The sequence below is a fragment of the Brachycentrus maculatus genome, unplaced genomic scaffold (genome assembly GCF_059751285.1).
Source record: "Brachycentrus maculatus isolate JH-2025_06_01 unplaced genomic scaffold, ASM5975128v1 h1tg000683l, whole genome shotgun sequence".
NCBI classification, from domain to species: Eukaryota; Metazoa; Arthropoda; class Insecta; order Trichoptera; family Brachycentridae; genus Brachycentrus; species Brachycentrus maculatus.
In genome coordinates, this window is record NW_028281415.1 from 638,146 (window position 1) to 654,797 (window position 16,652).

A 16,652-nucleotide genomic window follows, 5' to 3' on the forward strand; every position below is an offset into this window, starting at 1 on the left:
TCATCCGAAAAGATGATTTTTTTGGCAAAATCGGCATCTTCTGTAAGTCGAATGTCGCAATATTTCCCAGCGTTGTTCAAGCGTATACACAACCATATTCGCTCAGCGGAAGGATAAAACTAATTATCTGTCAAATCAGACATGAGCTAAGTGTTACCATTCACGAAATAAGCACTAGTTGAAAAAAAAAACTTTAGATGGCGGACCCTATATTAAGTAAAAAATATGCCTCTTTTGGTGAGATATAGTACATTTTCTGGGCATTCCGAAAACATGCACAACTGAAAATTTATGATTTTTTATTTATGACGTTCTTGAAAGGAGTGAGCGATGTGTGATACGTATTTAAAGTTATCAATTAACCAAGTCTACGTGTGTAAAGTGATCACTTAAGCAAGCCTAAGACGGTCGTGAATAACGCCTGACGCCCTGTAAATACCATACTTCCATATTCTTCTTCATCTATGTTGATATGTCAAAAAATTATGTAATAATAACTCCTAATTAAAGATAATCCAGATTTGTGAATAAATTTTGGACACACTCACACAAAATGTTGCAAAAGACAGCATTTGTTTATTTCATATGGTAACATTTTATTTATTTATTCCATACTCTCCGAATGAGTTAAGTTTATTACTAAAATTATAATGTACCGCTATATTGAACATTACATATGTGATTACGTTTTCTCGGCATAAGACAATGCATTCTTCGATGCATCATCACTCCATATGAATCGTAAAACCCTCTTACAGGAATGTAATAAAAAATTACTAGTCATGTGTGTAGAATAAAGATGTCATCTTTTCCATATTTCAAACGCGTCACTTTACCACAAAAATCATTTTAAAACCACGAATATTTTGGAATGTATATCATTTTTGTGGTTATTGTGTAATTAGCTTGATTATTAATTTATTTCGGTATCATGCAAACATGATGTAATTTCTTAGCGATATATTTAAAAATAAATTTTATTAAATTAAAAAAAAAACGCGAGCTTTGTTTAAAGTTTTTATTTTTGGTTTTATTTTTCCAATCAAAATAAAGATGCCAAGGCATTTGTTGAAACCGGTTGGAAAAATACTACCACAAATAAAGCCGGCAAAAACTTAGTTTGTATTTTATGAATATTGAATTTTATAACTCAAACTTTCTTTTTAACCATTTTATTTTTAGTTGTATTTTTTCAACTATGACTGCTAGTTATTATACAGACCTGAATGATGGAAGTTTAACATCTGAAACATGTAGTCTTTAATAAAAACTCAAGTGGTATAAAACAAGTATTTTCTTTAATCATTGTAACATGTCTTACCACAAAGATAATGTCGAAACAATAAATAAAATGATTATATAACATCAAATCAATGCTTATGCAAAAAAAACAATACATGCTTTGTTTTTAACCATTTTATTTTTGGACACTTTTTTCAACCGAGAAGGAAAAAGAAAAAAAGGTGTTTATGAAACCAGTTTAAGGTTTTAAATGTGCCACAAAGTATCAGTTTTTTTTAAATACATTTTTTTTAAATTGGGTTCCTGACTGAATTTTAAATAAATAAATAAATATTACTAATATGAAAAATATTATACAACTGGTATCAATTCCAATAGAAAGTTAATACTTTAAGTACGTAGTCCAGATAACTATACTTTTAGGTTTGTATTTCTAACATTTTTGGTATTTTCAAAAAAGGGCGCAAGTAGATTTTTTTATCTAAGAAAATTTTTATTTATCTTTACTACGTAGTTAATGCGTTTGAAATATCACCTCTGATCAAATTTTCTTAATGTATTGTAAAACACTATGAACAATAAATCTGACGCAGCTCCTTTTGCACAGTGAAGAACAACCATAATATAAGAGTTTCTGCTTAATAAAAAGCTTCTTTACATCTCACCAATAGATGTCTCTAGTGAAATTCTAGTGATTCAAGAACAAGGTTTCTAAATTGGTTCATATATATAGAACTTCCAAGAATTTGAGTACTGTGGTTGTCAATAATGGGTAGAATTGGTGAATGTTACACGTGTGTAAAGTGATCACTTAAACCAGCCTATGACGGTCGTCAGCCCCGTAAATGCCCAGACTTCCATATTCTTCTTCATCTTTGATGAGATGTCAAAAAATAATATAACCATAAGGAGAATCAAATTGATAAATTTGTAATCAGTGTGATAAAACTGTTGACAATTATTTTCAACGAGGTTTTTAGGTGTCCTTCTTTTACCGGTAGCATGCTCGGCTACCGTTCTGGAGGTCCCGGGTTCGATTCCCAGGGGGGTTTAATAAATATAAGTGATTTTTTCACTCTAATATTTATTCAATATTACACTGGACTGGTGCCTGAAGTGGAGGGCTGATCACCTTTCCTTCATGTGTAATCGATCGAGATAACACTGCGTTTATATGAAGCAGTGCCCTAAACACCATTGGGGTGCGGTAAGGGATTTATTATGATTATTATTTTTTTTACCGGGATTATTTTCATGACAAGTAAGATTTCTTTAAGACGTCTTTAACCATCCCTTAATATGTTATTTGCATATTTTGTTTGTGATTCGTGTGAATCATTTATCAGAAATATAATCCTCTTCATAGTATTTTTATGTATGTATACCAAACAACTTTTTTTTTTTAATTCTACTGACTATCATAATAATAATTGTAATACGGTATTATCATAAAAAGACATTATATTTTTTAATTGGTAGATTAAAAATAGTCTGACTCACCTAAGTAGGTAGTTATATTACCACCTTAGGGCTAGTGAAATTCGGCCCGCGGTCTGGAAATATTATTTTATTTTCAGTTTTCGATTCAAAATCAAATATGAATGGAACTTCTTGTTATATGTAAATTTGAAATATGTAAATTTGAAATATGTTAATTAGTAATATGTAAATTTGATCCTAAAATGCGTTTATTTTGTCATTGGTTATGTATTTTTCATTATATTATCGCGCATGACCTTGACAAAGTGTACACCAGAGAAAAACCTTTATATCTTTAAATATATACTTAATATGTAAATCAAAATAAGTTTACACTTATATGTATTTGGTACTTCACAAAGTTTTTTCGAGTGTAAAAAAGTTTCTTCTTCTTCTTCCTTCTTATAGATCCTGAAGGTGGAGACTGACCGGAGCATTTCGTCATAACGTAACACGTTACGATGCGAGCATTCAGGCAGTCAGTACAGCGAGCCGAGCGCTCCATCCATAGTTTCGGATGCTCGGTGATGCTCGCTGCGAGCGATGTTACGACGAAATGCTCCGGTCAGTCTCCATCTTAAGGATTTGTCTACTCCGTTATCTGCCTGTTGTGACATGGACTACCAGCTGTCACGCCATCACTTTGGAGGTTTTCCAGGCATCTTCTTCCGTCTGGGTTCTCTTGAAGAGCAATTCTGACCATTCTATTTTCTTGCATTCTATTGACATGGGCATTCCTGAATCATCCTTGCTGTCTTCCCTATCTGACTATATCATCCGTACGACACATTTTCCGAATTTCCGTGTTCCTTATTCGGTCTCTTAACGTGTTTCCGGTTATGAACCTCATTATGTCCTCATTTCTGAAGTTCTTACAAGAAATTTGATTCTTGCTATGTCTGCTCTGGTCTCTATGCCATATGTGCCAAAAATGATAATTTATTTGATCTTATAAATGAGGCTCTGTAGTTAAGAACCTCGGTTCTGGACTCAAATTATAATGGCACTATCTACGAAAATTAGTAAAATGTAACCTTACACTTAAACTTTTATTTATTTATTCATTTATACGGCATTTGAGTCTTTTACAATTGAATATAAAACAATAAAGAACGGTGCGTTCATATTAAGTAAAACACAAAAATATTGATATATATTTTTTTAAAGTCAGAAAATATATTATTTTAATAATTTTTTCTAACGACCTTGGCATTTTATCAATATTCGAGTGAATTATATTCATTGTCGGGGTTAACAATGTCACCGAAATATTTTTATTTATATATTTTAATCGCAAAAAGTAAAGTTTCATTAACTAAAGAACTGGGAGTACATAATATGGTAATTCTTGCCCTGGTCTCAAGACTTGAGTTTAAAAAAATAATTTTACACTTGATCACCCATGCATTTCAAGAACTCCTTAAAGTATACGAAAAAACATCCGGCAGTAGTTGCTATTATAATCTGCTGTAATTAACAGGTGAATTATAAATCTGAATATAACATAACATTTTATCTAAGTTGTTTTGACAGGTGTTTTTTTGTTGTTCTCCTATTCTAACTAATGTTTTAGTTAAAAACATATTTTTTGAGCAGATCCCTGACCATATTAGGTTTGTTACTTAAATAATATAAAAATATATCAATTTTTTTGCATCAAATATCAGGTTTTTTTGCATAAAATATTTAGTTTATTCAATTTTTTTTAACGATATATAAAGCCGTATAGATATCTATCATGTGTTATATCCACATATAAACTACTATCTTTTTTTTGAGTTTATATGTATTTTTTTTAATTTCAGGAAAAATTGAAATACATGTTGTGTGGAAGAGACTTTTTTATAGTTTGCACAACCTTTATCTAAATTGTTGTTATAATTTCGACGGTTAAAATTGCTTATAAAAAAATTAGGCATTCCTTTTCTACGCTAAGAAAATGCCATCTCCGTAACAATGATTTTTTAAATATATTTTTATTTAAAACAAGCACCGTATTTTGGTAACTAATTTTCTAATTTTTATCATTTATAAAGTGATCATTTAAGTCAGTCGATGATAAGTCATCGCTTTATGAGACATAAATATATATAGTCTAATAATGGTATTGGAATTAAACGCGGTATTTGCATACTCAAACATATAAGTGTGTTCTAACACAAATGGATATTTTCATTAATTGATTCGACAGTCACTTTGTGGTAAAACCTATCCATTTTTAATTGAAATTTTACATACTAAGTCAAATTTTAATTAAAAACAAATGGATATGTCTAAGAAAATTTTGCATATTGTTAAATTCGAAGTTCTTTAAATGGAGGTCCGTTATATCGAGGTTTTACTATTTATTTTAATATAATTATGATAAGTACAAATACTATGTAATATTTTCCGAATATGTCGCGCAATGAGTCATATCTATCACCTTGAGATTGTTTTACGTTTATTACATTACGGACGGTGTTTTATGCAAATGTATTTTTTATTTATTTATTTATTAACTATCAACCCGTTCGTACCAGTTTTAACCGAATGGTTCCGTCCATTTCCCATGCATACCATGGTATATCCTGGACCCGACTTGTCATTTATTCACGTTTAATCCATATGAGTAAAAATGTTAACGTCAATATGTTAAAAATATTAAATCTCCTAAAGTCATATCAGTGATTTCTTACAATTTTTGACACATCGTTGCATTCGAACGGTGGTGTGTGACACGTGAAAACATCCATGTTTTTAAAACAGCTTTTTTAAACCGCAATGGCAGTGCCATCTGTTTAAAATAACAGCAAAACACGCAATAATTAACCTTGGTCGTGGCGTAAAGCGTGCTTCTTGACAGGTGATGTCACTTTTTTTTGTATATTTATTCTATTGACTTTTAATATTTTCACTACTTCGGAAGCATTAAATTATGTTTTTATTTATTTTTTAAACATGTTACATACATAAGTCACATATATAATATTCCTGGTGAGCAATCAACATTTCTCATTTCGGGACATGGGATTAAGGTTAACAAGACTGAAACCAAAAATGAAAGTAACAAATCAGAAAACACAGTGCAAAATGTAAAATATAAAGCAATAAAAGGTCCAGTAAATAGGCATATAAAAAAAATTAGGTAAGAAGTATGTTAAAAGGAAAAAAATAAGAAAATATAAGTAATCACTAACACAAATACATTATAAAGTAAATTAAGTATTTTTTTCATTTCTCTCATTTTGGACTGAGGTTCCCTGACTGGTATCAATTTTATAATACATGTATGTCAGGCATCTGGTTAATTTAAGTATGGGCAATATAGATATTTATATAATTTATATAGATAAATTAAAACTTGCACGTACTCAAATATAGCGTTGTGTGAAAAATTTAAAGGGATCTGTGAATAACTTAAGGAGACTTAAGATTTTTAACGAAATAACGTTTGCATTTATATTTATATCGACGAAGGCATTATAAATACTTGGCTGTCAATAATTTTCTCCACGTCAATAAAATATATTATTGATGGTTGTATGATTGCTCTCAATACATATCAAGTTACGTGGATTACTTTATGGCCGTGGAGGAGGGGGTAATTCCATCTTCGCCAATCCACTTTAGGTATGCAAATAATAATAATAAAGAATCATATTTGTTACTTTGGCTCGTGTGCGTGTATGCGGGTCATTGCTCGACGCGCTGATACCATCACTACTGCCATTCGACTATCTAGGAGCAAAACCTAGTAACTACATCGACTGTTTTACCCGGACCATATAGAAAGATAAAAGATTCGTATGGATTATTGACCCTTCGGATACAATATATACGATGTGGCGTTTGCCCATCCAAATGCCACCGTAAGCCATGGAATGGTCAGATTTGCATCTTCTTTAATATAAACGATAGATGTCTCATCTCAAGTTGGAACACCTTTAATATGAAAATTGAGCATAATTATAATTAATCCATAGAAACGTATAATTAATTCATAGACACCTTACCTCGTTTTGAAGATCGCGTGTGCATATTCGCAACCGGTATCCTACTCATCGTCATGTGACCAAAGTGATTGGTGTATTACGATCAGTAACCCATTAGACCACGTGATCAGAGATCTCGATACATTAAGTGGTTCTCTCATTGAATTCGGTGCATTACATTTGTGCATTGTCATTGCAATCTATGTTTAGCGATGTGCGGAGATGCCATTCGCGACTTTCCATCAGCCAAATGGAAAAGAATAGATGAGTCAAGGATCTATTACCATAATACTGAAGCTAAAACAAAACAACAACATCCACAAAAACAAAAACAACAAAAAAAACAAAAACAATATTGTTATCATATACAACGTCACCTGTCTTTGTCCAATGTTGTCTTTTCTGTAGCATCTATGAATTTTTTGGTCTTCCTATAGATGTCTTTCGAGGTAGATCCATAACGATCGCCTGGTTTACAATATATTTCACTTTAGTGCGGTATTATGCAATCAAATGCCGGTATTTTCCAAACGATATTATTTTGTTATAATTTTCATATAAATTACATTAATACATATATATTTATTATTAATTATTTGTAAAGTTTATGTATATTTGGGTCGTTATTTAAGACCAACAATTTTATAGTTCTTTGTAAAATACTTTTGCTTATGCTAATTCCTATGTTATAGTATTCACGTGATTTCTGCATATGTACAGGGTGTCATGAAAAGTTGAGTATTAGTAAGAAAATTTACAACATAGTTTTTAGAAACAATAAAATCAGTTTATTTTTAAAAGGAGTATGGAAATAATGGCTAGGGCACTCGGGGTTGCATACTTGTACTTGTACTAGCTTGCAAGATTTATTTTTCTTCTTACAATAAATTACAATAAATAATGATATGTTTTTTTATTGGGGAATTATAATTTTTTTTCTCATGGTCCGTAAAAAACGGCAATGTATAAATTAATTAACTATTACATATATTGGAATTAAGCCCATTATGAATTGAGTAAGAGCGGAATGCCGTTTCGTTCATATTATGTTTCAGTATTATTGTAAGGAAATGAGTGCATTCCGGTACCGTAAAATGTCAACCTTTAAAAAATACTGTTATATCCGAGGTCGATTATGTATATTTTTTTGTCACAAAGATTTGTTATTCTGCAAATATAATTCGCCGGTTGCTAAGCCAATTCCGCTTCCATAACATATCGCTCACTCCTTTCAAGAACGTCATGAATCAAAAATCGTCAATTTTCAGTTGTGCATGTTTTCGGAATGCCCAGAAAATGTACTATATCCCAGCAAAAGCGGCATATTTTTAAGTTAATATTTACCCGCTACAGGGCAGAAAGTATTGTTTTTGCATTTTGAAGAAAAGGTATGGTTTAATTATTTTTTTAATATAATAATAATAATAAAACCCTTATCCGCACCCAAATGGTGCATAGGGCACTGCTTCATATAAACGCAGTGTTATCTTTATCGTTTACACATGAAGGAAAGGTGATCAGCCCTCCGCTTCAGGTACCAGTCCAGGGTAATATTAAATAAATATTACAGTGAAAAAATCACTTATATTTATTTTACCCCCCCTGGGAATCGAACCCAGGACCTCCAGAACGGTAGCCGAGCGTGCTGACCATTAAACTTCGGAGGCGGACAATATACTAAATATTTTTCAAATGGAGAAAAAACCTTCAGATTTAACCTGAAAACATCTGTTGCACAGTAAAAAGTTCAATAAGTAGCTTGATATTTATTTTTAACACATTGTATTGTATTTTTAATCTTTAAAAACGTTGTCCTGAAAAATCAAGTTTTTTGATTTATGACGTTCTTGAAAGGAGTGAGCGATATGCAACAAACATTGGCAGAATTGACCATGTTAGTATTTTTTTTTAATGTTTTACATTGAGATATCTTACAATGAATACATAAATAACGCCGAGAACATCTATGTTCATATTAAGGCTACGTATTCGCCCCGTAAGTCACAACATAATTTTCTTTAAATCCGGGTAACGTTTTTTTGTAAGAATGTGTATTAAATATTTTTTGTTTGTTTTTTAGAACATAATATATAGAAAAAATACTTTAAAATGTTTTTTTTAATTGCTTACCTTTCCATAACTCTTTTCTTTTCAAAACCATACAATTATTTCGAAGAAAAACTCATTCTTTCAATGCAAAAACGGTGTTCTAATAAAAAGAAAATTACGTTAAATGATACCTGGATTTAGAGAAAATTAAGTTGCGACTTCACAAATACTGGGCCTTAATTTCGAGAACTCATCACTATTCATTCGATCACTGTTTTTCTCTACTCGTCTGATCTCGCTCCTTCTGACTTCTTCTTGTTCCCCAAACTCAAAAGATCTTTAAAGGAAAAAGATTTAAGACGATTCCCGAGATTAAGGCTAATGCGATGAAAGAAGTGAAGGACATCGCAAAAGAAGCGTTCCTGGACTGTTTCCAAAAGTGGAAACACCATTGGGATAAGTGTGTGCATCAAGGAGGTGACTACTTTGAAGGGGAGATGTAACTAGATAAACATTTTGTTTTATGACGTAAGTCTACATAATAATTGAACAGGCCAAGTATTAAACACCAATTATATTAGTATGCAACACATAATCTAACATTTAAAAACAGTCGATGTACAAAGGCAATACAATGATTTAAAATGTGGATATATTTTTTTTTTTCATCATTTTTCTACAAGTTGTACTACGTAGTTTCAGGAAAAGACAAAACCAAGCAAACGAGTTTGTTTAAGAGCTAATAATATACATTGTCGATTCAAGATGAATAATTAGACTGTTGCAAATTATCTGACATGTTAACACATCTTTCTATCCCGAACACAGATTATTTGCATACAAAAAGGGTATTGTATTTGCGATTTTAGAGAAATAACAACTCGGTAATCGCATTTATGTGAAAATATTTTTCGTTTTCCTTATTTTGCCAACGTTTAATAAATCATTCGGAGTGCACGTTCATATAACTCGTACTTTTTCTTCCTCCTGGCTCCATCCCAACTTATCGTCTTTGTAGACTGTTGGGTTCAGCTCTCCTCGTCCTCGGGTTGTAGGTCTTTCTGTCATGGACAACGTCATCTAGGCCATGGCTTCGAATCATGTTATCTTTCTGTAGCATCCATGAATTCTTTGGTCTTCCTCTAGATGTCTTACTTTACTCATTCGATTCACAGGCTCTAACCATCTCAACACACGTTTCTTACCTTAATCGATAATGCTTATCCTCAGTCTTAGATTCTTTCCTATCACCATTCTAAAATTTATCATACATGGTTTTGCCGCATTGATAGATTGCATTTCGACTGAATTCAATCCACTTTCATCCTTTTTTCCAACTTCACGCTTCGCTTCCATTTATTAGAGTTTGTACCAGGACTCCGTTGTGTACGGCAAGTTTAGCCTTTGCTGATGAGGTTTTTCATCATCTGTACTGTGAAAAGGAGTCGGCAAAAGAAGGATGAAAGTAGACTGAATGCAGTCGAAATGCGATCTCTCAGAAGAATTTGCGACAAAACGATGTATGATAGATGTTCGAATAGTGAAATAAGGAAGGAATGCAAAGCTGAGACAAGCATTATCGATAAAATTAAGAAAGGTGTGTTGAGATGGTTTGGACATGTAGAACGAATGAGTGAGGAAAGGATCAGAGGAAGACCGTGAAAAACTTGGTACGATCAGGTATGCCAAATACTTGAAAGTGGTCAGGTTAGGAGTCGAAACAATCGGTGGGTATGTATGAGGAGATGCATGAACGTGGAAGAGGCGAAGAATGTTTGCAAAGACAGAGTGGTGTGGCGATCTATTCTCTCTGCCTACCCCTGCTGGGAAGCGGCGTGATGTTTATTTAGTTAGTTAGTTACTGTGAAATAGTGTATGGTTAGGTTAGGTTAGAAATTACGTATGATTAGTCACACAACATGTCCCTGTGATATGATCTTGAATGCATGATGTATTGATTTTACATTCGAATAAGTTGGTCTACTGCCCGATCTATCAATCATGAATGTTTATCTCAGTCAACAAGCGGAATGATACATCGTGGACTGTGGATTCAGTGTCTGCCAAAGTCAACAAAAGCCACTTTCGTAAACACTTAGGCCATTGTTTTTCGTTGTTTACACATCTCGCTACCTGTAGTTTTGTAATATTATAATTTCTTACAATTCACCATTCGTTTTCAATATCGTTTCTCTGAAAAAAGGTCCTTAGTGATGTGAATGTTTTTTATGACAAGTTTTTAACGATTTTTATGGCGGTTTTGCAACCGTTCTTTATTGAAAAGACGAAATCGGATGGGAATTTTATTTTTTCACGTTTTCCTGTTGATAATAAAGAAGCATAGTTTTTATACTGGTTATCATATAGTATTTATATGAGAGTCATAAAATATTTATAAAATAATTCATATAGTATTTATGTAAGAAGTCATATAGTATTTATAACAGGACAGGCAGAGAAAATAGAACGCCACGCCAATCTGTCTCTGCAAATAATCTTCGCCTTTTCCATATTGATCCATCTTTTCGTACATATCCGCCGATTATTCCGACTCCTGACCTGACCGCTATCAAGTATTTGAAATAATTTAATATACCAAGTTTTCTTTGGTCTTCCCTTGCTTCTGTTACCTACCCCGTTTGCCTCATAAATTTGTTTTACTCTTCTTTCTTCACTCACTCGATTCACATGGCCAAATCTCTTCCACATTATTGCATCTCCGTATACATATTTCTTTTATAATTACTAAATTACATGTTTTATATTTTTATAGAATAATTCATATATAATAGTACGTATTATAATTATGAATATTATACTTTGCGTATTTTTCATTGTTTCCATTTATATCCAATTAAATTAATTTTACTGTCTTCGTTCATACGATTTGTAACTAAATAGCTTCTTCTTCTTGGTGTTTCAGCCTATTTTTCTGAGGGATTAGCCTCCTGCTATGTCGATTCCCAGCTGTCCATCCATCTCTTTGCTGGTCTGCCCGGGAGTCTTGGGATTGACCGTCGAGTGCAATATGGGGGAATCTGGATGGTTCCATTCTCCTCGCATGCCATCGTCTTCTCCGTTGCCTTCCCCACCCAATAACATCTTCGATCTCGCATAATTATCTTATTCTAGTGATCCTTATTCTATCACGTAGACTCTTGCCAGATATGCTCCTTGGAGTCTTCATTTCTGACACTCTTAGCGCGCTTTTTGTTACTGCGATGTCCGCCCTGCATTTGATCCCATATCGCTCACTTCTTTCAAGAACGTCATAAATTAAAAAACTTGATTTTTCAGGAGAAAGTTTTTAAAAAATAAAAATATAATGCAATGTATTAAAAATAAATATCAAGCGACTTGATAAACTTTTTACTGTGCAACAGATCTTTTGAGGTTAAACCTGAAGGTTTTTTCTCCATTTGAAAAATATTTAGTATATTTAAAAAAAAAAAAAAACTTTTTTTTTAAATGTAAAAACAACACTATCTGCCCTGTAGCAGGTAAATATTAAGTTAAAAATATGCCGCTTTTGCTGGGATGTAGTACATTTTCTGGACATTCTGAAAACATGCACAACTGAAAATTGACGATTTTTGATTTATGACGTTCTTGAAAGGAGTGAGCGATATGTCATGATGGGTCGCACTAAGTAGGCTTCGTTATCCGCAGATTTATTGAGATAAGTAATGGTTTACGTAACGCCATGAAGAGAGAAGAATTCGCAGATGAATCCTAAAACTCTGTCTTCCAAGTTGGACCTTTAAATGCTATTTCTTTTTAAGTAATAAAAATTAAGCTTCAAATTGCGAGACCGGTTTTCAAAAAGTCTTCAGTGTTCAGCGCGTAGTATTCGGGTGACTCACTATAGCAAATGATTTATTACCCGAGTCCATTAAATAAATTTAATGTTTTTTAGTATTATTCACTGCCATATAGAGTGTGATGTCATTTTTCGGATACCTATTTGTATATCGTATCACGATTTGTCGTGACTTCTCGTGTGACTGACTCGTAGAAATCGCGTTGCGTATTATTTTTCCGGATTTTCCGAATTATTATAGACTATAATAATTCAGAAAAGCCGGAATTAAAGTCCGAATTAAAGTATATTTGAGATCTGTTCTTTAAAGTCAACGTTGGTGAAGTTAGGGACATTGGTACCATAAACTAAGCTAGGACACAAGATACCGAACCCTCTTCTAGTGGATGGGAACGAGTAGTAATCGCATTGCGTGTTACTTTTCCGGCTTTTTCCGAATCATGAATGATTCCGGATAGCCGGAAATATAGTCCGAATTAAAGTAAGGGCTCTGTTCTTTATAGTCAACGTTAGTGAAGGAAATTGGTACCATAAAACAAGCTAGGACACAAGATATCGAAGCCTCTTCTAGTGGAACGGAAGGCCTGTTGAGGACAGTCAATCCGGCTTCTCCTGAGGAGTTTTACGTGGTTTTCTCCCAGCAATGAACGAATGCTGAGATGTTTCTGGTTGGTCCACACTAGTTTATCCTTCATGTTCCCAACGAGATTAAAATAAAACGTGTTTTTTTTTTGTTAGAACAAACAAAAATCCACTTAATGTGCCCGTTTTTAGGGCGCCGAAATTGACACATTTATTTTGAAAAATTATTGGAAATTATTTATTAAATTATTATTTGTTTTAAAAATTAAAAATATTTACTCCTATAGACAGACAGTGGTGTCATTTTTCGGATAGTATGTATATTTTATGTATATCACGATTTGTCGTGACTTCTCTTGTTGGATTTGCGATACTTGTTCTTTTTTCGGCTTTTTCCGAATGTATGTATGAAAATGTATGTCGAAATGTATGTATGTCAAAAAGTATGTATGTTTTGGGCTCTTTATAGTCAATATCTAGAATAAACTGCGTCGCAGGGCTCCGAAATTAACATATTTGTTTTAAAAAAAATTGTAACATTTACTGCTATGGGCAATGGTGTTTACTATTTGTATAAAGAAAGCATCACGCCGCTTCCCTGCTGGGGTAAGCAGAGAGAATAGTCTTCGCTTCTTCCACACAAATGCATATCCTCATACATTTCAATTCAAACCCTTATCCGCACCCCAGTGGTGCATAGGGCACTGCATTATACAAACACAGTGTTATCTTGATCGTTAACACACGAAGGAAACGTGATCAGCCCTCCGCTTCAGGTACCAGTCCAGGGTAATATTGAATAAATATCCTCATACATACCCGCCGATTGTTCCGACTCCTGACCGCTTTGTATTATATTATGATATGCCACGATTTGTCGTGACTTCTCGTATGACTGATTTGTTATCGTGTTGCGTATATTTTTCTCGAATTAAAGTATGTTTTGGGATCCACTATTTGTAGTCAGCGTCTAGGATGAACCGCGATGTAGGGCGATGACATTAACACATTATATTGATATTATTTTTTGATATCTCATCAAAGATGAAGAAGAATATGGAAGTCTGGGCATTTACGGGGCTTACGACCGTCATAGGCTGGTTTAAGTGATAACTTTACACACGTGTAACATTCACCAATTCTACCCATTATTGACAACCACACTACTCAAATTCTTGGAAGTTCTATATATATGAACCAATTTAGAAACCTTGTTCATGAATCACTAGAACTTCACTAGAGACATCTATTGGTGAGATGTAAAGAAGGTTTTTATTAAGCAGAAACTCTTATATTATATTTATCATTATATTGGTTATTATACTATCGACTAAATTACATCGGGGGATGAATCTAGAGTTACAGACGCTAAATTTAAAGGGACGGCCAGTTTTTGCGCTGCAAAAAAGTTTGAATAACGATATGATTGGATAATGATCTGATGCATCTCGGATGCTAAAGCGTAAATTTCGATCTCATTGTATCACGGCCTTTGAATTTGAGATCCAACGATCGATTCTGCTTCCTGGCACAAGCTGATTCCTATTTAATAGGGATTCATATACTTACTCAAGGACTCGGTTTGAATGGATATAAAAATATGATGTTGCGCTCCGAAGAAATTTGCCTTTAAGGTGGGATATTCGGTAGCCCGCGACTTACGTAATTAATTTTTTTTATTCTTAAAACACCGATTTTGTATTGAAAAAAAAATATTCGAAATAAATAAAAAAACTAACTAACTAACTAACCATCACGCCGCTTCCCCGCAGGGGTAGGCAGAGAGAATAGAGCGCCACACCACTCTGTCCTTGCAAACATTCTTCGCCTCTTCCACGTTCATGCATCTCCTCATACATACCCGCCGATTGTTACGACTCCTAACCTGACCACTTTCAAGTGTTAAAAATAAATATTAGAAATAAATAAATAGTTTTGAAAAGAGTTATTGAAAGGTGAGAAGGTAAATAAAATGATTAAAAATATTTTTTCAATATGTATTATTTACAACGTTTTGAGTGTGTCTAAATACTTGTTCACAAATCTGGATCATCTCTAATTATAGAAGTTATTTTTCATATTATTTTTTAACATCTCAACATAGATGAAGAAGAATGTGGACATATTAATATTAATCCCGTAAATGATTAGACTTCCATATTCTACTTCATCTATGTTGAGATGTATTTTTTTTATTTTTTATTATTATTTTTTAATAATGTGCGTGAAGACTCGTTTGGCCTCTCGCGCAGCCGGTCGCTTTCTGAAATGATTGTTTTCAATTTCCCCACTAACGAATATTTCGCATTGCAGGGCTACTCCCGGTGGATCCCGGAAGATGGCGCCCGAGGCGCGCACGAAGCGCGAGCACGTGGCGCGCCGCCTGCTGCGCAAGCGCGTGCCCATCGCGCGATGGCTGCCCAACTACAACGGCGAGCAGTTCGTCGCGGACCTCATCGCCGGGATCACGGTCGGCCTCACGGTCATGCCGCAGGCGCTGGCCTACGCCACCCTGGCCGGCCTGGAACCTCAGGTACTTATGCATGTTAGATACTATAGACCAGGCCTGGCCAACCCAAATGGCACCCCATGCCGCATCGATGACCTAAAATTATCCCAAGGGCCGCATACAAACATTAGATTATTTTTATAACAACGAATTTCATACTTATTGATTTTTTGTAAGTGCATATTATAAATAATTTGAATGCAGAGGTAATCAGAAAGTACAATCAGGGTTATTGTGAAGAAAAAAACATTAATACGACCAGATTTGAGAAAAAAACACACATTCGACTAACAAAAAATGCATTTGTAGAGTAATAAACATTTTGAAAAATTTAAGAATCAAAATCATTAGGACACATAAATCAAACGACATCAACAATTTTATTTTAAATAAAACCAATTAATCAATGACCACTCAGTTCGAGATTTGAGTCTCTTCGCTTATTAAATTTTTCTCAATCTATTTTAATAGCTGAAGTTGCACACCTTAACTGATTTTCGAGATTTTTTGAGATTGACGCCACATGCGGCCCGCGGGCCACGGGTTGGCCACCCGTGCTATAGACAGATAGAGTGAGTGAGACATCTTCCTTAGATGCAGGGGAGCAATTGCTAGTTCGAGCTTCGTCCACCAATGTGAAGCACTGATACTCTTTCACGAATGATGGATAATCATCCAATAGTACGCTCACTATGTGTAGCTGCGGATACTCATTCAGACTCTGTCCATTAACTTGGTGCCCTAGATACTCATTCGGACCTTGTCCATCAATGCGGGGCCACACACAGTCATTCGGACTTCAACCATTAATATAGAACCCTGGATACTCATTCGGACCTTGTCCATTAATGCAGAGCATAGATACTCATGCAGACCTCATCCATCAATGTGGAGTGCGGTTGCTCATTCTTACCCTATCCATTCATATGGAGTTCTGGATACTCATTTGTACCTCGTCCATCAATGCGGAGATGCAGATATCCGTTTGGACTTCAAC

General features: G+C 33.9%; 1 pseudogene across 1 annotated transcript in view; it reads left to right on the top strand.

The window, feature by feature from the left end:
- The window catches only part of LOC148300640 (sodium-independent sulfate anion transporter pseudogene), a 44,319-nt pseudogene extending 28,640 nt beyond the window's left edge, over positions 1-15,679 (top strand). The window contains exon 2 of the transcript XR_015838914.1: positions 15,460-15,679. The product of XR_015838914.1 is annotated as a sodium-independent sulfate anion transporter pseudogene (transcript). The remainder of the gene's footprint in view (positions 1-15,459) is intronic.
- The last annotated feature ends 973 nt before the right edge of the window (positions 15,680-16,652 follow it).